The sequence below is a fragment of the Anomaloglossus baeobatrachus genome, chromosome 7 (genome assembly GCF_048569485.1).
Source record: "Anomaloglossus baeobatrachus isolate aAnoBae1 chromosome 7, aAnoBae1.hap1, whole genome shotgun sequence".
In the NCBI taxonomy this organism is placed as follows: Eukaryota; Metazoa; Chordata; class Amphibia; order Anura; family Aromobatidae; genus Anomaloglossus; species Anomaloglossus baeobatrachus.
This window is the reverse complement of record NC_134359.1, coordinates 280,234,370-280,257,388: the sequence shown is the minus strand read 5'-3', so window position 1 is coordinate 280,257,388 and position 23,019 is coordinate 280,234,370. Positions and strand designations below refer to the sequence as shown.

At 45.0% G+C, this 23,019-nt stretch overlaps 1 protein-coding gene across 2 annotated transcripts in view; it reads right to left on the bottom strand.

Annotated features, from left to right (window-relative positions):
* LOC142245496 (ankyrin repeat and fibronectin type-III domain-containing protein 1-like) overlaps positions 1-23,019 on the bottom strand; it is a 257,525-nt gene that overhangs the window by 202,892 nt on the left and 31,614 nt on the right. The window lies entirely within an intron of this gene.

Here is a 23,019-nt window from a genome sequence, read left to right as displayed (position 1 = left end):
TTCCTGGTATAAGGCAGGTCTTGTGGGGTGTTCCTGGTATAAGGCAGGTCTTGTGGGGTGTTCCTGGTATAAGGCAGGTCTTGTGGGGTGTTCCCGGTATACGGCAGGTCTTGTGGGGTGTTCCCGGTATACGGCAGGTCTTGTGGGGTGTTCCCGGTATACGGCAGGTCTAGTGGGGTGTTCCCGGTATAAGGCAGGTCTTGTGGGGTGTTCCCGGTATAAGGCAGGTCTTGTGGGGTGTTCCCGGTATAAGGCAGGTCTTGTGGGGTGTTCCCGGTATACGGCAGGTCTAGTGGGGTGTTCCCGGTATACGGCAGGTCTAGTGGGGTGTTCCTGGTATACGGCAGGTCTTGTGGGGTGTTCCCGGTATAAGGCAGGTCTTGTGGGGTGTTCCCGGTATAAGGCAGGTCTTGTGGGGTGTTCCTGGTATACGGCAGGTCTTGTGGGGTGTTCCCGGTATAAGGCAGGTCTTGTGGGGTGTTCCCGGTATAAGGCAGGTCTTGTGGGGTGTTCCCGGTATACGGCAGGTCTAGTGGGGTGTTCCCGGTATACGGCAGGTCTTGTAGGTTGTTCCCAGTATATAGGGCATCTTGTGAGGTATTCCCAATATATGGTAAGTCTTGTGGGGTGCTCCCGGTATACGACAGGTCTTGTGGCGTGCCCCCGGTATACGGCAGGTCTTCTGGGGTGCTCCCAGTATACGACAGGTTTTGTGGGGTGCTCCCGGTATACGACAGGCCTTGTGGGGTTCTCCCAGTATATGGCAGGTCTTGTGCGGTGCTCTCGGTATATGGCAGGTCTTGTGGGGTGCTCCCGGTATACGGCAGATCTTGTGGGGTGCTCCCGGCATACGGTAGGTCTTGTGGAGTGCTCCCAGCATACGACAGGTCTTGTGGGGTGCTCCCAGCATACGACAGGTCTTGTGGGGTGCTCCCAGCATACGACAGGTCTTGTGGGGTGTTCCTGGTATACGCCAGGTCTTGTGAGGTGTTCCCGGAATACAGAAGGTCTTGTGGGGTGTTGCCAGTTTACAGAAGGTCTTGTGAAGTGTTCCTGGTATACGCCAGGTCTTGTATGATGTTTACGGTACAAGGCAGATCTTGTGAGGATATTCGCGGGATACATCAGGCCTTATGGGGCGTTCCCACTATAAGGCAGGTCTTGTAGGATGTTCGTGGTATACTGTGGGTCTAGTGGAGTGTTCCCAGTACACGCCAGGGCTTGTGGAGATGCTCCCAGTAGACAAAGAGCTTGCGCAGTCCAGGCCTCACAAGAGTCACAACCTTTTTGGGAGCCTTCACGGCACAAGAGTAGGAGGACAATCATGAAGAGCAAGGATGAGCGCCCAGGTATATGGTGATGTGATGAAAGCCAGGAGACCATATTGCAGTCCCAGGAGATATTCAGTTGGACACACACATTTCCATTTTCTATGAATTATCAGCCATTGACAGGTCTACATGGATAAATTCCAGATTTGTGAACCCCCCCCTCCAAAAAAAACATCTATATCTTCTAACCCTGCGGTCCCGTATAATTCACCGTGTCCCCTCTTCCACTGTCAGACTTCAGGCTTTGTTTGCAGTCCGCCACCGGTAAGACTGATCTGCATTGGAGCTGCGTACACAATACGGCAGAACCTTTCCGTAGCTATTGCTTTTGATTGATCATTGTGGCATCTTATATAAACTCAGAAGCCCATCAGGACCTCAACAGTTCTAACTAGGATCCTAACGAAAAAGTGTTGTAATATTAGGGGGTCACTCTAGAGGGGTCAGATCACGGGGTCGTGGAGGATTTGAGGGACGTGATTACTGAAGATAATAACCTTTTTCCTATAGCAAAGCATCAAAGAGACTCGTTGAATGAGAGAAACCCCGAATATAAAACCTCCAGCAGCTGCTCCTCATATAAATATATCTCTAAAACCTGAAGCTTTAGAGAGCTACAGGGGGAATTAGCACATGCAGACAGGCTTGGCAGGAGAAGAGTGGGGGCTTTATTGCAGTCCCCCCAAACCAAATTCTCAGAGGCCTTAGAACAATAACTTAAAGGAACAATCACAATTTTACTGTGCTTATTTTCCATTACGGAGCACCAGATTTCCCATTGCCAGTCGAAAGCTGTTTAAGTCCAGATGTTACCTTTCCGAGCGCAGCACAGTAGCCCAGTATCGGCTGCCAGGATAGTCCTCGCCTATGACTCATATCGCTTCCCCTGGATAAACATTCTGCATTAGCAAGCGAGGAGAGTCAGTTACATGAGCAACGAAATCCGTGCAGATCGCAATCTGGACCGTCCCGCCTCCCTCCTTACACATCATTGTCCTACTCTCTGATTTGCGCCTTCCCAAGTCCATTTGTTCCATTATTCCCCCACCAAACAACCCCTCAACTTGTTATCCACAACCCAACTCAAACCCATCTTGCTTGCAACCTCCCTCTGCCCTTTATACTCTATGAAGAAGGGAGTAGGAGCAGGGAGAGGAAACAGGCAGAGAAAGAAATAGAAAAGATCACGGTGAGCTCTCCGACAAGTCTTTTACCTCACTCCAGAGCTGATTGATATCCAGACTGCTCAATTCTGCTATATAAGAACCTCCATGCTCCTGCTTCTCTCTGCATGTTAAAAAAAATTAATGAAGAGCTGGAGTCCCTCTCTGTATGGTGTATGGAAGGGATCACAGCAACTAGATTACTTACGCTCAGCTCCAAGTGGATTGCAAACTAAAAGATAAAGCCTGCAGAATGGAAAACTGGTAAAAAAAATATGCAGAATACAAGCCATACAAATGGGAAAATATAGTGTTTTTCCTCATTGTCACAATGACTATGGGATAGCGGGGAACCGGGGCTTCTAAGCTGTTCCTCAAGCTAGGGGCCCTATTCTATCCCTATCCTCAGAGATACACCTGATGGTGGAGAGAACCAAGTCTCCTTCCTGCACCTATCCATAGGGATACTCCTAATGGTGGAGAGGCCCGAGTCTCCTTCCTGGCCCTATCCTTAGGGATACTCCTGATGGTGGAAAGGCCCGAGTCTCCCTCTTGGCCCTATTATTAGGGATATTCCTGATGGTGGAGAGGTCTGAGTCTCCTTCCTGGCCCTATTCTTATGGATATTCCTGATGATGGAGAGGCCTGAGTCTCCATCCTGGCCCTATTCTTAAGGATATTCCTGATGCTGGAGAGGCTAGAGTCTCCTTCCTGGCCCTATCCGTAGGGATACTCCTGATGGTGGAGAGGCCTGAGTCTCCTTCCTGGCTCTGCTCCTAACCAGCCCTGATCTGATTCCCCCTCCCCGAGAGAGGGATGGGACCAGAGTGTGATGAAACCTCACAGATAAAGACAGGACTGAAAGAGAAAACCAAAACTGTGTCACACAGCACGCACACACAAAGATAAAAGACAATAAGAGGTACAGGAGGAAAACAAGAGCAAGAAGGAAGCTACAAAACAACAGGTGTAAATTCCAGAACTGCACCAAGCAATGAGCACAACTTTCACCAGTAAATCTGGGACACCACCCCTCACAGACCAACATAGAATAAACTATAGCTGGCAAGGGTAGAAGGATTCCACCAGCATAAATAGGAGGGGAGCAGATGTGATATGTCTCCCCACAACATGTGATTAAAGTAGCAAGCAGACTAGCAGAGATTAATGCGGGCGTCACACGGTACGATATATCGGGCGATATGTCGTCGGGGTCATGTCGTTAGTGACGCACACCCGTCATCGTTTGACATATTGTAGCGTGTGACAGCTATGAGCGACGGTGAACGAGCAAAAATACTCACCTTATCGTTGCTCGTTGACACGTCACTCATTTTCAAAAAGTCGTTTCTTCTTCTTTGCGCCGTTTGTTCATCGTACCCGGGGCAGCACACATCACTCCGTGTGACACCCCGGGACGAAGAACACAGCTTACCTTCGTCCCGCCGGCTATGCGGAAGGAAGGAGGTGGGCGGGATGTTTACGTCCCGTTCATCTCCGCCCCTCCGCTTCTATTGGGCGGCCGCTGTGTGACGTCGCTGTGACGCCGAACGTCCCTCCCCCTTCAGTAAGTGGATGTTCGCCGCCCACGGCAAGGTCGCTCAGCAGGTAAGTGCGTGTGACGGGGGTTTGATGACTTTGTGCGCCACGGGCAACTAATTGCCCGTGACGCACAAACGACGGGGGCGGGTGCGATCGCACGATAGATCATCTCGTTTGACGCCTGCATAACCCTTGCTTGCCTGCCTATGAATCAGCACAGAGCAAGCCGGCGCCAAAATCTGACTGTGTTGATCCCAAACACCAGAAAACAATCAGGGAGAGTTTCAGAATATACAATCTGAACAGAGCCCATCACCGCCATGACAGTCGATGAAGTTTGTGCAAATCTCCGTGTGACACTCATCTACATGATCATTTTGAAAAAGTTTCTTGAACCTACAGTTACCCTTTAAATGCCCTTTATAAAGAGTGTCTTTTAATCTCTAGAAGATACAGCATGCCCTGAATTACACAGTCAACCCATTGATGTAACTAAACATTGCCAGAAATGCAATGTCTTTTATCATTACCTGGTATAAAAGCCGCCGTTCTCCTGAATTCGGCATCTTTTTTCTTTTGTTCCTACGCCTATCTGTTCCTGAGATATGGTCCCTTCTCCACTGTATATAAATCTAGTGCTTTTACCAAGTGGGTGTGGTCTTCAGGTAGACACTCACAGAGAACAGTTGAGGACCACTCCCATTTGGCTAAAAGGAAGAAGAGGCTATATCTCAGGAATGGAGAGGCGCAGGAACAAAAGAAAAATAACGCTGGATTCAGGAAAATGGGGACATTTACATCAGGTGAAAAAAATATGGTAAGTAGCAAGTCCTTTAAACCTGGCATCCATAGAAGGAAACCACGCTGACAGTCAGTAAGCCAATCTAACGTAAGATTAATAGATGTTGATATTCTTGGCTCTTCCCTTACTGTAATACATGGGCTTTAAGATGTGAATTACCTTTAAGATGAATTTTGCAGCATTTGTTAGTAATTACTTGTTTAGGACACAATATAAGTTAACTGGTTGCGTATCGTAGATGTAAAATTTACTTTTTGAAGAATATTTAATGAGAAAAGACATTTATAAGTCCAGATATCTATATAATCTTATATAAAATGTGCAGGGCAGATTATGTCTCCATCAATCTTTGGTTTCTAAACTAAAAAGGTATTTCTCTAAAAACTCTTAGCTTAAGAGCTCCATCTAGTGGCCAGAAGCAAAATAACAGTCCCTTCACTTGTGTGTTTTAATGATGCGGAGCCGTGATACTGCCAGATCTGGATTTACCTTCTTCGGGGAAGGAGGTCTGCAATTTTTTTGGAGGGGGTACTCCCATCGAAATGAGTGGGGGTGGCCTTACATGTAAACCTACAGCAGGATCCCGTATTGTAGACAGGTTGAGTTCTGGTTTCGGGACCCACATCTGTCAGACATGTATGGCCTGTTCTGTGGACATGCTACAAAAGTCAGAAATGGGAATACCTCTCATCTTCTTAAATGGGGAAAAATTGCGAAGTGCTTGTAAAAACAAGCAACTTTGCAATTTACCGCTTTTTTAGAATCCTCTCCGTGCTCAATTCTTAATTCTATTGTTTACAGCTTATTGCTTAGGTTACCGTCCACCTCTACAGTTTATCAGTGGTGCCTAGTTTCATTGGCAAGAACAGAGCGCTTACAAGCTCTTTGCAATAGAGTTTGCAAGCGCTGCTCTGAGGCTAGAACCGATGGCTGAATCCCACTTCAGTGCTCCTGCACTCCGCCGATGCTGCCTCTGTCACGCCCTGATGCGATCTCGGGGATCTGGGATCAAACAGTCACAGGTTACTGTGGACAAGAGATCTGCTTTACTGCCCGCTTGTTGCTTACTCTGAGTTGGAGCTTATTTAATTCCATCTGGTGCGGAAGGGGTTAAGGTTCCTCTCTATCCTGCAGTGATCGATCTAACAGGTAGTTGTAACTCTGTAACCTGTACAGATGTAATTGTACAGGAGGAGGAGGTGAGCTGTGACATCACCTTTTGTGAATGGTGGATCCTGTGTTATCTACTGTATATAGATGTGTTATCAGTCTTGGTACAATAGGGGGAGGAGGTGAGCTGTGACATCATCGAATTGTGTATGGTGGATCCTTTGTTACCTACTGAATATAGAGGTCTTATCAGAGGTGGTGAGCTGTGACATCACCTTTTGTGAATCGTAGATCCTGTGTTATGTACTGTACATAGAGGTGTTATCAGTCATTCTACAGGAAGAGAAGGAGAGCTGTGACATCTATTGTGAATGGTGGATTCTGTGTTATGTACTGTATATAGAGGTGTTATCAGTCATTGTACTGGAGGAGCAGGAGGTGAGCTGTGACTTCACCTATTGTGAATGGTGGATCCTGTGTTATCCACTGTATATAGAGGTGTTATCAGTCATAGTACCTGAGGAGAAGAGCTGTGGCATCACCTATTGTGACTGGTGAACTCTTATGTACGGTATACAGAGGTGTTATTATCAGTCATTGTACAAGAGGAAGAAATGAGCTGTAATATCACCAATTTTGAATGGTTGTTCTTAGGTTATCCATTGTATATAGAGGTCTTATCAGTCATTGTACAGGAGGGGGAGGAGGTGAGTTGTGATATCACCTTTTGTGAATGGTGGATCTTAGGTTATTCATTGCATATAAAGTATCATTAATCACTTCTATAATCCTGTCTGTTTTAAGGTGACTGCTGAGAAGTGATTGCTATAGAACAGCGATGAGATTTAGTGGTCAGAGTGAAAGCAGCAAGATTTTAGGATTTATAAAATATATATAGTGACATGGGAAGAAATAAAATTATATATATATATATATAAAAAATATATAATATATCAAATAAATATCTGTATGTATATATAATATATAAAATGTGTAGATAGATATATATATATATATATATATATATATATATATATATATAGATAGAGATATACACACACACACAGACATATATGTATATGTATATGTATATATATATATATATATATATACATATATACAGTGCCTACAAGTAGTATTCAACCCCCTGCAGATTTAGCAGGTTTACACATTCGGAATTAACTTGGCATTGTGACATTTGGACTGTAGATCAGCCTGGACGTGTGAAATGCACTGCAGCAAAAAAGAATGTTATTTCTTTTTTTATTTTTTTTTTTTATTGTGAAAAGTTTATTCAGAGGGTCATTTATTATTCAACCCCTCAAACCACAAGAATTCTGTTTGGTTCCCCTAAAGTATTAAGAAGTATTTCAGGCACAAAGAACAATGAGCTTCACATGTTTGGATTAATTATCTCTTTTTCCAGCCTTTTCTGACTAATTAAGACCCTCCCCAAACTTGTGAACAGCACTCATACTTGGTCAACATGGGAAAGACAAAGGAGCATTCCAACGCCATCAGAGACAAGATCGTGGAGGGTCACAAGGCTGGCAAGGGGTACAAAACCCTTTCCAAGGAGTTGGGCCTACCTGTCTCCACTGTTGGGAGCATCATCCGGAAGTGGAAGGCTTATGGAACTACTGTTAGCCTTCCACGGCCTGGACAGCCTTTGAAAGTTTCCACCCGTGCCGAGGCCAGGCTTGTCCGAAGAGTCAAGGCTAACCCAAGGACAACAAGGAAGGAGCTCCGGGAAGATCTCATGGCAGTGGGGACATTGGTTTCAGTCAATGCCATAAGTAACGTACTCCACCGCAATGGTCTCCGTTCCAGACGAGCCCGTAAGGTACCTTTACTTTCAAAGCGTCATGTCAAGGCTCGTCTACAGTTTGCTCATGATCACTTGGAGGACTTGGAGGACACACGTGACGTTTGGAGACTGGATGGCACTGCATACGACCCCAAGAATACCATCCCTACAGTCAAGCATGGTGGTGGCAGCATCATGCTGTGGGGCTGTTTCTCAGCCAAGGGGCCTGGCCATCTGGTCCGCATCCATGGGAAGATGGATAGCACGGCCTACCTGGAGATTTTGGCCAAGAACCTCCGCTTTTCCATTAAGGATCTTAAGATGGGTCGTCATTTCATCTTCCAACAAGACAACGACCCAAAGCACACAGCCAAGAAAACCAAGGCCTGGTTCAAGAGGGAAAAAATCAAGGTGTTGCAGTGGCCTAGTCAGTCTCCTGACCTTAACCCAATTGAAAACTTGTGGAAGGAGCTCAAGATTAAAGTCCACATGAGACACCCAAAGAACCTAAATAACTTGGAGAAGATCTGCATGGAGGAGTGGGCCAAGATAACTCCAGAGACCTGTGCCGGCCTGATCAGGTCTTATAAAAGACGATTATTAGCTGTAATTGCAAACAAGGGTTATTCCACAAAATATTAAACCTAGGGGTTGAATAATAATTGACCCACACTTTTATGTTGAAAATTTATTAAAATTTAACTGAGCAACATAACTTGTTGGTTTGTAAGATTTATGCATCTGTTAATAAATCCTGCTCTTGTTTGAAGTTTGCAGGCTCTAACTTATTTGCATCTTATCAAACCTGCTAAATCTGCAGGGGGTTGAATACTACTTGTAGGCACTGTATATATCTATATATATGTATCTCTATCTATGTATCAAACTATCTATATATAAATATACTGCAACATAAAACTTGATTTAAATAAGTAGGTCCTTGATGAGTCTGAGGACAGGTCCCTTTAATTGAGTTGTCATATGGAGACTTCCCCAGACCATATACTGTAATAAAGCCCTCGGGCCGCATAGAGGGGTCCCCCTGCTCGGACCCCTATCTATGTGCCAGATATTTTATAAGATCAGCTCCATTCTGGAGGCTCCGGCTGTCCCTGTATCACATCAGATGAATAATGGCTGTCATGTAATACTACCTGGCTGACCACGACGTCCCCTTTTCACGGGGTTATCTTTTATGAGGTAGCCCCTTCCTATCTGTGGGGGTTCTCTATACGCAGATATCCCCCCCGGACGCCGTCACCTTTCCTATGAGTGGCACCAGCACTTAACAGGTCATCGGCTAGAGCCATTTTCCAGTAAAAGAAAACCAAGCGGAGGGTATTTTGAGCTTGTGCGCAGAAGCAACTTGATGTGTCTAAAAATCCCCCCACTTACTGGTAGAATGACTATTTATACGAATGTCCAGATATTAACGGCAGCTGCTGCAATACCGCTCAGACTGGTGAGAAGACAGATAAGCCTCCGCATACTGCACCGTAACCTTGAATCTGTAACACGGGGTAAACAAGTCTGCAATACTCAATGAGGATCCTGTACTGCCGGCTCGGAGCCGCGGAGCGAGCATCTACCTGTGATCTGTAACGCCACCCAGTCTGCGTGACGCTGCGCCCTTACACTAATATATAGCTATGTGCATACTTGCTTGAAAATATACACAGATCCACAATTCCAGATTAAAATGGTCCCCATCATTACAACAAACTTTGCATAAATCAAGAAACTTTGCGTTATGTCTCATTACAGTCTACGGAAGTGGAAAGAAGAGGAAAACAGATTGGTGCTGCAGCTTTCTAGTGAGTGTTTTATCACACCGCAGTGCTGGATTCACAGCTACACTGCTCAGTACTGCTGTATCATGTCCTCCATTCTGCTGGATACAAAGCTACACTGCTCAGTACTGCTGTATAATGTCCTGCATGCTGTTGGATTCACAGCTACACTGCTCAGTACTGCTGTATAATGTCCTGCATGCTGTTGGATTCACAGCTACACTGCTCAGTACTGCTGTATAATGTCCTCCATGCTGCTGGATTCACAGCTACGCTGCTCAGTACTGCTGTATCATGTCCTCCATTCTGCTGGATTCACAGCTACACTGCTCAGTACTGCTAGAATGTCCTTCATACTGCTGGATTCACAGCTACACTGCTCAGTCCTGCTGTATAATGTCCTCCATGCTGCTGGATTCACAGCTACACTGCTCAGTACTGCTGTATAATGTCCTCCATACTGTTGGATTCACAACTACACTGCTCAGTACTGCTGTATAATGTCCTCTATGCTGCTGGATTCACAGCTACACTGCTCAGTACTGCTGTATAATGTCCTCTATGCTGCTGGATTCACAGCTACACTGCTCAGTACTGCTGTATAATGTCCTCCATGCTGCTGGATTCACAACTACACTGCTCAGTACTGCTGTATAATGTCCTCCATGCTGCTGGATTCACAGCTACACTGCTCAGTACTGCTGTATAATGTCCTCTATGCTGCTGGATTCACAGCTACACTGCTCAGTACTGCTGTATAATGTCCTCTATGCTGCTGGATTCACAGCTACACTGCTCAGTACTGCTGTATAATGTCCTCTATGCTGCTGGATTCACAGCTACACTGCTCAGTACTGCTGTATAATGTCCTCTATGCTGCTGGATTCACAGCTACACTGCTCAGTACTGCTGTATAATGTCCTCTATGCTGCTGGATTCACAGCTACACTGCATGTGCTACATAGAGAAAGGAGAGCAGGAATCGCTCATGTCTGTGTGTGTGCGAGGCATCATAGCAGCTGATCTCCATCCATCAGCTCAGAGACAACTGAAAATTAGAGATTGATTCTGTAGAAACAAGTGAAAAATGTTGCAGATAAGTCATATAATGGTCAGAAAACAAGCAGAATAGTAGTCATAATATCCAGAAGAATGGAAAAAAATCTGGTTATCGAAATAGTGTTATTTCTCATATATGCACACGAAGGCTTCTTCTGAAAAGTCACCTAAAGCAACAAGGAACCGGACAGCTGACACATGTATCAGACCCTGGCTGTATAATCTCAGACAGGTATGTTTAATGCTGAAATGCTGCAGTATTTCTAGGAAAAAATTACTTTAAATGCCGCCAGGGACCGAGCAGAGATGGAGATTAGTCGGAGAAGAGGATTCCTGGCAGCTTCTCCCCGCTTGCTGACCTGGAGTGACAAGTCTCCCCCTGGTTGCGTGTGTAGGGCGAGACCTGTCAGTCAATGGCAGTGGGAGGGGGGGATGCCACTGGGGACCCGCCTCTCCGACTAGTCTCCAGCATAGCTCGGTCCCCGGCAGCTTCTCCATGCCTGCTGACCTGGATTGACAGGTCTCTGCCTGTTTGCATGTATAGGGAGAGACCGGTCACTCCCGGGCAGTGTGTCACGCAAGGTACAGGGAAGTACCAAGCGAGCGGCGAAAGGTAAGGGAAGGAGACCCTTGCGTCTAGGCAAGGGGGAGGTGACCCCTGACCAAACCAACAGCTGGTCACTGGGGTAGCTAACTACCCTAGATAGGTTTCACACCTATGCACCTAGCCAGATACCTGACCCTGGGTATCCCTAGTGCTAGACCCTAAATAGGGAACAGGTGGGATGAGCTCTTCGTCAACCCCACTAAACGCTAACAGAAGACAAAATGGGTACACACAGGGATAAAAACATGAACTACTTATCCACAGATGGCTCCGGTAGAAGTTCAACAAAACTTCAGCAACGATACTACAGATGAGTACAAGCCACCTGCTTGCAACCAGAGCTATAATGAACTGAAAATATCACCAGCACCAGTTCAGAGAAGATGGGAGTATTTAAGCAGCAACAGAATACTGATGATCAACAGCTGGGTGGAAGGCGAGCCCCTGCTGGGTCCAAATGGGGGAGGATGAATCCAGCAGGACAGCTACCTATACCAATCTGACAGCAGGAACAATAGAAAGTCAGAGAGCATTCTGTGCCGCCAAATGGTGTGATCTTCTATGGCCATAAACCACATGACTGTCTGTCATCGGTGACACAGTGGGAGGGGCGAAGCTTCTGGGGTCCCACCTCTCAGACTAGTCTCTAGCGCAGCTCGGTCCCGGCAGCTTCTTCCCGCCTGCTGACCTGGATTGACAGGTCTCCGCCTGGTTGTGTGTATGGGGAGAGACCTCACTCCAGGGCAGTGGGAGGGGAGAAGCTGCCGGGGACCCGCCTCTCCGACTATATCCAGTGCAGCTCAGTCACCGGTAACTTTAAAAATAGGTTTTTCTCTAAAACGCTGCAGCATTTCAGAGTCAAACCTACCTATGTAGCCGCATAGGCGCACCAAGCCGCCTGCACGTGTCCATGTAATTGACTGCTGAGCTGAGCAAACGCTTAATGACAATTACCATAAAATCTTATATTTTATGTGCACTTCACACTTTTGATCACCGGAGGCGATGGAAAAATCTGCATTTTTTTTTCAGAATATTTTTAACACTGTTTTTCAGCATAAGTTTAGCCATGTAGAATAAATCTCATTGTCACATCCTGCAAGACGAGGAAGAAATGTGTCCTCAGGATCTCAATCTGGAGGACTTATCTCCTATACACGAGACTGCGTCAGACTATGGACCGATAATGACGATGAGAGTGTAATTTACAACCGCTCTCGTGGGTAATGGAACGGCTGCGGCACTAGAGGCACGTACATAGATCCGAACCAAACGGGCTCTGATCCTTTACACCACGTTCCCATGTGCTCATTTTTCAGGATCACAGGGGGTCCCAGTGATCCCTTACGCCAAGTTCCCATGTGCTCCTTTCTCAGGATCGCAGGGGGTCCCAGTGATCTCTTACACCCACGTTCCTATGCGCTCCTTTCTCAGGATCGCAGGGGGTCTCAGTGATCCCTTACACCAAGTTCCCATGTGCTCCTTTCTCAGGATCGCAGGGGGTCTCAGTGATCCCTTACACCAAGTTCCCATGTGCTCCTTTCTCAGGATCGCAGGGGGTCTCAGTGATCCCTTACACCATTTTCCCAAGTGCTCCTTTCTCAGGATCGCAGGGGGTCCCAGTGATCCCTTACACCATATTCCCAAGTGCTCCTTTCTCAGGATCGCAGGGGGTCCCAGTGATCCCTTACGCCAAGTTCCCATGTGCTCCTTTCTCAGGATCGCAGGGGGTCCCAGTGATCCCTTACACCATATTCCCAAGTGCTCCTTTCTCAGGATCGCAGGGGGTCCCAGTGATCCCTTATGCCAAGTTCCCATGTGCTCCTTTTTCAGGATCGCAGGGGGTCCCAGTGATCCCTTACGCCAAATTTCCATGTGCTCCTTTCTCAGGATTACAGGAGGTCCCAGTGATCCCTTGCGCCAAATTTCCATGTGCTCCTTTCTCAGGACTGCAGGGGGTCCCAGTGATCCCTTATGCCAAGTTCCCATGAGCTCCTTTCTCAGGACTGCAGGGGGTCCCAGTGATCCCTTATGCCAAGTTCCCATGAGCTCCTTTCTCAGGACTGCAGGGGGTCTCAGTGATCCCTTATGCCAAGTTCCCATGTGCTCCTTTATCAAGATCTCAGGGGGTCGCAGGGATCCCTGACGCTAAGTTCCTATGTGCTCGTTTCTCAGGATCGCAGGAGGTGTCAGTGATCTTTTACGCCAAGTTCCCATGTGCTCCTTTCTCAGGATCGCAGGGAGTCCCAGTGATCCCTTACACCAAATTTTTATGCTCTCCTTTTTCAGGATCGCAGGGGGTCCCAGTGATCCTTTACACCAAATTCCCATGTGCTCCTTTCTCAGGATTGCAGTCTCAGTGATCCCTTACACCAAGTTCCCATGTGCTTATTTCTCAGGATCGCAGGGGCTCCCAGTGATCCCTTACACCAAATTCCCATGTGCTCCTTTCTCAGGATTGCAGGGGGTCCCAGTGGTCGGACCCACCGCAATCGGTACGTTATCCCCTTTCCTACTGAACTTGATAAAACCACTTTAACGCTTATTTATGGGTCTGCAGATAAGCCCTTCAAAATGCTGCAAATTTCCAAATGTCTGCCTCTTTGATAACTGGTGGAAAATATGTTTCCAACCGTCCGAGGACAGACTGTGACTTGAAGAAACATTTGTCCTGTCAAGGAAACAGGGACCCGAGGTGACTAGACGGAGGGTGGCTGCTCCGTTATCCTTAATACAGGGACCAAATGCTGGAACGTCTAGGATTACTCAGATTTAGCTCCAGTCTGGCTGCTATTTTCAGACTCAGGACATCACCTGAACTGTGTAACCGGAGCCATCACATCAGTTTTCTCATCTTTGAGGCTTGCAGCTTCTTTTTTGGTCCTATGTCCTTATGACAACACTTCCTGCCTGTGATCTGTGAGATGTGAACCATACAACTTTAATTTTGGACCATGACACTGGGAAACTGAACAGCATCCTTTCCTTGTGATGACCGACATATAAGCTTCCGGCTGCCACCACTAGGAGGAGCTCTTTGTATACATATCTATACAACTCCCATTGAGCTCCATACCAGCGGTGTAAATCTATATGCAATTGCTCCCTCTAGTGGTGCCAGCCAGAATAACATGTATAGAAAAACAAAGTATACTAATAAATTCCTATTCCGAAGCGGAGGATGAATGTGACAAATACAAGGTGAATTGCCATCACCATCTTCTCATCTACTCTGACTGGTTAGTGGCTGTAAAAAGGGTATAATCATTAAGGTCCAACAGCTGGGACCCCTGCCAATTACTAGAATTGGGGTTGTGACCCTCTCTCCTTTCCTCCTCATTGTGTCTATGGTAAGTTTATGGGATTAGCCAATGAACCCCAAAATGGGGTCTTGGTAAGGGACCCCCCATTGTCCTGTGGATGGGTGATAAACCATTAAATGCTTCAGCAATATATATTATTGCATATAAAGGGGAGAAATTGGCTGTCAGCAAAACAAATTGTGCATTTTCTTTTAACAGGCCTAAAACTTATGGACATAGCAGGTGGCAAGAAGGTCTGCTGATTTATTTTATTTCTTTTGTATTGACTTTTTTCCCTAAAATCCTAAAATCATCCTCAATTATAACGCGGGATCTTCATTTTTTATTTTAGAGTGTGGTTATACTGCCACCTGGTGGTAACAAAGAGTACTAATAAGCGACCTACTGCCAAAGCACTCCGTATGATCTATATAAAACGTTCACACCTAGTGTCTTTTTACATGGATTTTTTTTTTCTGGCTGAAAAATACAACACCCAAAAAAATTAAAATAATTAGTAACATTTTTTAGGATTTTTTTGTGTATGGGTGTTTTATTTATTCAATATTCATTTATTAATTATTATTTTTTATTATTTACAAGCAGAAAAGAATTGGCACCTTTCTATCTGTTCACACTAATTCTTTTGATATGGATTTTTTCTGTCTGGTTAAAAAGTTTCTGGGTCTGTTTTTACTTTTTTTATATTCTTATATGTTTTTTGAGCTTTTTTTTACTCAGAGGTCAAATTTAGATAATTTATTCAAGCAAAAATATCTAAAAAAAAATGACAAGTTGCTTTTTTTCCCACATGGAAATAAGAAAACAACAACAAAGAGTAGCCCATGTGTGCTCAATAGATAAGATTTCCCATTGAAATCAATAGGAGTATTGAAATTCAAGGAGTATTTGAAACAGTTTTTTCATGTGGATTTTGGAGCAGAATCGGCTTCAAAATCTACATAAAATAAACTGTGTGAATATAACCTTAGGGTTTTTGCAAATGCGGAGTATATAGACGCAATGCGGAGGCACATAGGGTCCCGACAGATGCGAAATGCGTCGTATGGGTATTCTGTGTGCGGCCATATAGGACCATGGTGTGTTATTGTGTCCTTCCCCTTGAGATCTGTGATCAGGAGATCCTCTGTGTGCCTCCATGTGATTTCTCATCCTGATGAAGCACCCATAGGTCTCCGAAACGCGTTGACTTAATAAAACATGTTCCTACACTGCCATCCCAAATTTCTTTGGCAGTGCGGCATTAACCCTTTCTTTTCCTGAAGTTTGATTGCCTCATATAAATGCACTGATCCGATACTGCTTCTGCCCACATCTGACCCGTCGTAGTGCCGGATCCCAACACTACCAGGCACAAACCTATTGGCAAAGCACTGTGGCACGTGAGGTGGCCGCCGTCGCCGCTGCTCGCCTAGAACAATGGCGTCAGACTAGTCACATCATCCGTCTGAAAATAATAAAAGCCACAGACAAACGATAAGGAATAAATGATCCATAAATCACGGATGTGCCGATCCGAGACTGAGAAGGAATAATCAGTGGTTCAGGTAAACCGAGGCAGGACAAATACCAGTCGTCATGACAACAAGCATGCAACCTGTCAACAAGTGCAGGGGCACGGGGGCTAATACACAGGATCTTTCCTCTAATTGGGAGCCACTCCAAGCCATTGTTGCCAGTAAATATCTCGCTCCTCACGACCTGGACTCGGTGTTTGTCTGAAGGCTCCTTCTTTATATTTGGGCTTTTCGTCAACAGATTCTCATTGACCCTCTGCCTGCCATACTCTCGACCTGACAGCCGGGCCGAAATATAGGGAGAGCGAACGGGGCACGTCCTTCCACCACCCAACCTCCCTGTCCAGAGTGTAAAAGCCCACTCCTGTGGAAAACAGGGGATCGGTGTTGTTGACCCTATGAAATCCCATCCCGGCCTAGGTGGTCAGTGATCTGAGCCACGAGAACCGCCTCCTACCTCACTTCTATCCAGTGGCCAGAACTCCTGTCCAGCAGTCACGTTAGTAATCTGAGCCACGAGAACCGCCTCCTACCTGACTCCCATCCAGTGGCCAGGGCTCCCATCCTGGGGCCACGAGAACCGCCTCCTACCTGACTCCCATCCAGTGGCCAGGGCTCCCATCCTGGGGCCACGAGAACCGCCTCCTACCTGACTCCCATCCAGTGGCCAGGGCTCCCATCCTGGGGCCACGAGAACCGCCTCCTACCTGACTCCCATCCAGTGGCCAGGGCTCCCAGCCTGGGGCCACGAGAACCACCTCCTACCTGACTCCCATCCAGTGGCCAGGGCTCCTATCCAGCAGCTATATCAGTAATCTGAGCCATGAGAACCGCCTCCTACCTGACTCCCGTCCTGTGGCCAGGGCTCCTATCCAGCAGCCACGTTAGTAATCTGAGCCATGAGAACCGCCTCCTACCTGACTCCCATCCAGTGGCCAGGGCTCCCATCCTGGGGCCACGAGAACCGCCTCCTACCTGACTCCCATCCAGTGGCCAGGGCTCCCATCCTGGGGCCTCGAGAACCGCCTCCTACCTGACTCCCGTCCATTGGCCAAGGCTCCCATCCAGCGACCACATTAGTAATATGAGCCATGAGAACCACCTTCTACCTGACTCCCATCCAGTGGCCAGGGCTCCCATCCTGGGGCCTCGAGAACCGCCTCCTACCTGACTCCTGTCCATTGGCCAGGGCTCCCATCCAGCAGCCACATCAGTAATCTGAGACATGAGAACTGCCTCCTACCTGACTTCCGTCCTGTGACCAGGGCTCCCATCCAGCAGCCACGTTAGTAATCTGAGCCATGAATACCGCCTGCTACCCGACTCCCGTCCTGTGGCCAGGGCTCCCATCCAGCAGCCACGTTAGTAATCTGAGCCATGAATACCGCCTGCTACCCGACTCCCGTCCTGTGGCCAGGACTCCCATCCAGCGGCCATGTTAGTAATCTGAGCCATGAGAACCACCTTCTATCTGACTCCCATCCAGTGGCCAGGGCTCCCATCCTGGGGCCTCGAGTACCGCCTCCAACCTGACTTCCGTCCTGTGGCCAGGGCACCCATCCAGCGGCCAGGTTAGTAATCTGAGCCATGAGAACCGCCTCCTACCCGACTCCCATCCAGGCCACAGATTACCAATATGGCCGGTGGACCGTGTCTTGCAAACAGATTTGCAGCAATTATAGTGGCCACACATCGCTCTGGCCACTAGTCTGACTACCTCTCCTCTTTCTGTCGGCCATTGGCCACTGCCAGGACCCAGGTGGCGTTGGCTCTTGTTGAACTAATCTGCTCGCTGCAATAATTTTGTTTTGGGGCAGGAAGAGGTTAAACGTTTCCAGTCAAATGACTTGAAAAAAGCTTCCTGTTGACAAAAGCAAAATAAAAAAATAAAAAAAAAAAAAAAAATGGCAGCAGACAGCATGGAGCTGTGGAACCTCTGGATCCTCTTCCACTGTCACATTTCTATGTTGCTATCTAGGAGCTTCCAGTTTACATACGTATCTGTGAATTATATTAGTGCCTCGTCTGTAATCTGCCATTGACGTTAGATCTGGTGTTCCTTTAAATGTTCCTAATTAAATATACTGTACTGCGGACGTACAGAATAGAAATAGCACACGGCTAGGTAAGTGGATCAGCAGGTATAATGGAGCATTAGATGACGTTGGTCGGCAAAAATCACTGGGTGCGATGTATTGAGGTGCAGTTATTTGTGAAACCATTCCCATAATATTGCAGTGTGTTACCATGGGAAACAGCGGACGGATCGAGGAGGAAATCAACGGCGCTCAGAATATAGAACATTATCCACACGCCGCGCCCGCACAGGGACACAAATGTCATCAGCTTCATCACACAGATCCATGGTAAACAGAGGACTATATACAATGCTGTACAGCCGAAGAGATAAAGAGAGATAGAGATGAAGAAAGATAGGGAGAAAGAGAACGATGGAGAGAAAAAGAGATAAAGAGAGAGATAGAGAAAAAGCGATAGAGGGAGAGCAAAAGAGAGAAGAGAGATGGAGAGAAAACGATAGAGAGCGATAAAGAGAGAAAAAAGATATAGAGGGAGAGATAACGAGAGGGAGAGATAAAGAGAGCTAGAGATAGAGAGCTACAGATAAAGAGCAAGAAAGATAAAGAGACAGCAAGAGCTAGAGAGAGATAAAGAGTAATGGAGAGAGAAAGAGAGAAAGAAAGATGAGGAGAGAAAAAGAGGGAGAGAAAAAAAAGAGATGAAAAGACAGCGAGAGCTAGAGTAAGATAAAGAGAGATAGAGATGGATAGAGAGATAGAGATGGAGAAAAAAAAAGGAGGTAGAGTTGGAGAGAAAAAGAAAGATGGAGAGAGATAAAGAGAGAAATTTAGAGATAACGAGAAAAATAGTGAGATGAAGAGAGAAAAAGAGAGCTAGGGAGGGAGAGAGAGAGAGAAAGAGATAGAGATAGAGATAGAAAGAGATAAAGAGATAAAAAGATATAAATAGAGAGAGATGAAGAAAGAGATAGGGAGAAAGAATGATGGAGAGAAAAAGAGATAAAGAGAGATATAGAGAAAGATAGAGAGAGATAAATAGAGAAAGTAAGATGAGGAGAGAAAAAGATAAAAAGATATAAAGAGAGCGACAAAGATAGGGAGAGAAAGATAAAGAGAAAGTGAGAGAGAAAAAGAATGAGAAAAGAGAAACAGAGAGAGAGAAAATGAGAAAGAGAAAGAGCGAGATAAAGAGAAAAAGAATACAAGAAAGAAAAAAAGTGAAAAATAGAGTGTTAAATAGAGACATAAATATATAAAGATAGAGAGAGAAAGATGAGGAGATAAAACGAAAGAGCAATAATGAGAAAAAAGAGAGAGAAACAGATAAAGGGATATATAAAAGACAAAGAAAAAAGCAAGAAAGAGAAAACTGTAGAGAGGGAAAAAGTTAAGATAAAGCGATAGAGAGAGAAACGGAGATAAAAGACAAAGATAGATAAAAAGAAATAAAGAGAGAGACAATGTGAAAGATAAACAGAGAGAGATAAAAAGTGAGGGAGATAAAGTGAGGAATAAACAGAAAGAGATAAAAAGAAAGTGTGAGATAATGGAAAAGAAAAAGAAAAACAGATAGAGAAGAATGCATAAAGAGATAAATTGAGATATAAAGAGACAGATATAAAGAAAGAGGCACACAGATATAAAGAAATAAATAGAGAGAAATAAAAGAGGGAGAGACAGATATAGAGAAAGTGAGAAAGAAAGATAGATACCACTCTCCTGTTTTATCTGTTCTCTCACTCACATATTTATATCTATCCAACCACTGTATATATTATACATACACAGATGTACTTACCTACCCATTTATTTTATTATTTTTAGTTTTCTCTTATATCTATCGACACTTCTCTTTATACCTACCTATTTCGGTTTCCCTTTTTTCTATTTTATGTCTCCTTTCTATTTATCTATGCATTACTCACATTCTCACATCTCTCTGCTGTATCCATCTTTTTACTTAGTGGTTATTTATGGAATTTACATAGTCAGTTAACCACTTACTAATTACTGTGTAAATAGAGAAACAGAAAATGATAGATAGAGGGATAGATAGATAGATAGATAGATAGAGGGATAGAGGGATAGAGGGATAGAGGGATAGAGGGATAGAGGGATAGAGGGATAGAGGGATAGAGGGATAGATAGATAGATAGATAGATAGATAGATAGATAGATAGAGGGATAGATAGAGGGATAGATAGAGGGATAGATAGAGGGATAGATAGAGGGATAGATAGAGGGATAGATAGAGGGATAGATAGAGGGATAGATAGAGGGATAGATAGAGGGATAGATAGAGGGATAGATAGACAGATAGATAGAGGGATAGAGGGATAGAGGGATAGAGGGATAGAGGGATAGAGGGATAGATAGATAGATAGATAGATAGATAGATAGATAGATAGAGGGATAGATAGAGGGATAGATAGAGGGATAGATAGAGGGATAGATAGAGGGATAGATAGAGGGATAGATAGAGGGATAGATAGAGGGATGGATAGAGGGATAGATAGATAGAGGGATAGATAGATAGAGGGATAGATAGATAGAGGGATAGATAGATAGAGGGATAGATAGAGGGATAGATAGATAGATAGATAGAGGGATAGATAGAGGGATAGATAGAGGGATAGATAGAGGGATAGATAGATAGAGGGATAAATAGATAAAGGGATAGATAGAGGAATAGATAGAGGGATAGATAGATGGATAGATATAGATAGGTAGATATCGGATAGATAGACAGATGGATAGATAAATATTTATCTATCCATCTGTTGCCAATATATGGAAAGCGCTGTGGAATTAACAGCGCTATATAAATGAATAAATATTATATATTATATATATCGGGTGGATAGAATGATAGATAGATAGATAGAGGGATAGATAGATAGATAGATTTGGATGGATGGATTGATAGATATCGGATGGATAGACATACTCACCAAAAACTTTCCTTTATAACTCTCACTACAAAACATTTGCTTCATAAAATAGGGAATATAAAGAGTCCTTACCCCAAAACACAGCTTTCCCCTCCTAAACATTCCTCTTTCTACCTCTGCAGTACTTAGTTTTCACTGAAGTGTTCTACGACATCTCCTTACAGAGACTTGGCGCGGGCAGAGAAATGATTACGTCCCAGGAGAAAAAAAAAAATTGTTCATCAATTAATATGGAGTAAGATGAAAGCTCAAGATGTCCTCTCAGATTCTAAATTCTCCAACGCCGGCCTTGTCAAACCAGGAGTAAAGCATTCTGCTCGCACCTTAAAACCTGTACGACTGGTGGATTATCTTGAGCCAAGAACAGGGATGTAAATAATATTTGCCGTGATGGACAAGAGAGGGCGAAAGTCTCCAAAAACCATCTCCAATCTCTGATTATCCCTTAATAAGACGTTATCTTTATACAAAATCCATTGGATCCTCCCGAGAGGTTCCGATGGTCCAAATGGAAGTGAGATGTTTCCCAGAAGCTGCAGGAGGATCGGAGGCATTGGGAATATTGTTTGTAGAGGAATGGTGGTCTTAGGTTTCCTAGAAGTGTAACTGGAGAACCTCATTACAGCCCCAGAGCTGGTAATGAGCTGTGGATAGGAGGGTAATAAAGGGCTATCAATGTCCAGATCGGGTTACTGCTAAAGCACGGGACACAAGGTGCGGGCATTAAACTTTAAAGAACTCTGTGTCAGGAAATTCAGCTGTCACCGGCCCGATGGTGGAACACTTGTCCCTTCATTACCCAGAACAAAAGAAATATAGAAGAATAGAAAGAGTCTGGAGATATAATCTGGGGTCAAAGATGGAGGGTCTGTAGACATCCAGTACTTACCAAAGGTTTAGCTCCCAATCGTCAAAATGAAGCAGGGGTTGAAATATTTTCAAGATGGAGACCAAACCAGTGGGACCACAAGCTCATTAGAAAAATAACCTACACAAAGACTACACAAGACTAGTAGTGGATAGTTGGTTTGACCAATCTTGACCCACTAGATACCCGTGGGATCCACTGGTAGTAGACGCTATCCCAATGGGAGCCCAGGAAACTAAAGCTGTGACATGGCATAACCATGGAGTAGACCATGTTCTTGTGAGTGTAACTCATACCATACGGCCACTAGAAAGTGAGTGAAAGAAAGATTGGCATTTACAAGGTTTCTGGTATCACATATGGTTACAATGGGATGGGAAATAATTTTGTTTTTAATGCAAAGAAAAAATGAATGAATAGTTGCACCCCATCCAAAGATACTGACTACTGCTAGGTAGGACCGTGATACTTGAGATGAACGGCTACGAACTGGAAGTTGTAGAGGATTTCAAACTACTCGGATCAATGATGAGGCAAGATGCAGCGATAACACTAGAAGTCAATAGGTCAATAGGAGAATCTTACTGGTGACAAAGACACAACTCGTACATAGTCTGGTCTTGGCTCATACATAGTCTGGTCTTTTCTGTTTTAACATGGATGTGAAACCTGGACCATAAAATGAACAAGACAGAAGAAGAAGAAGCAACACCTTCGAAATGCGGCGGTGGTGAAGAATGTGAACAATACCATGGATGGCAAAAAGAACAAACAAATCAATTTTGAAACAAATCAAGCCACACATGTCACTCAAAACAAGGATCACCAAATTACGACTCATCTACACATCATACAAAGAGAGCAATCACTGGAGAAGCAAATCGTGGTTGGAAGTAAAAGGGAACAATATGAAGAGGAAGACCAGCAACCCAATGGCTTGATACAATCAAGAAAACTGTGGAGAAGACCCTGGTGGACCCGGGCACTGTAGGAAAACTAAACACTATTGGGTTTTCCAACAGATCACAGATGATTACTAAGGATTTGAGCATTGGGGCAGAATATAATCAGCTTTTTCTTGTTCGGGGACACTTTAAATAGTTGTATTGA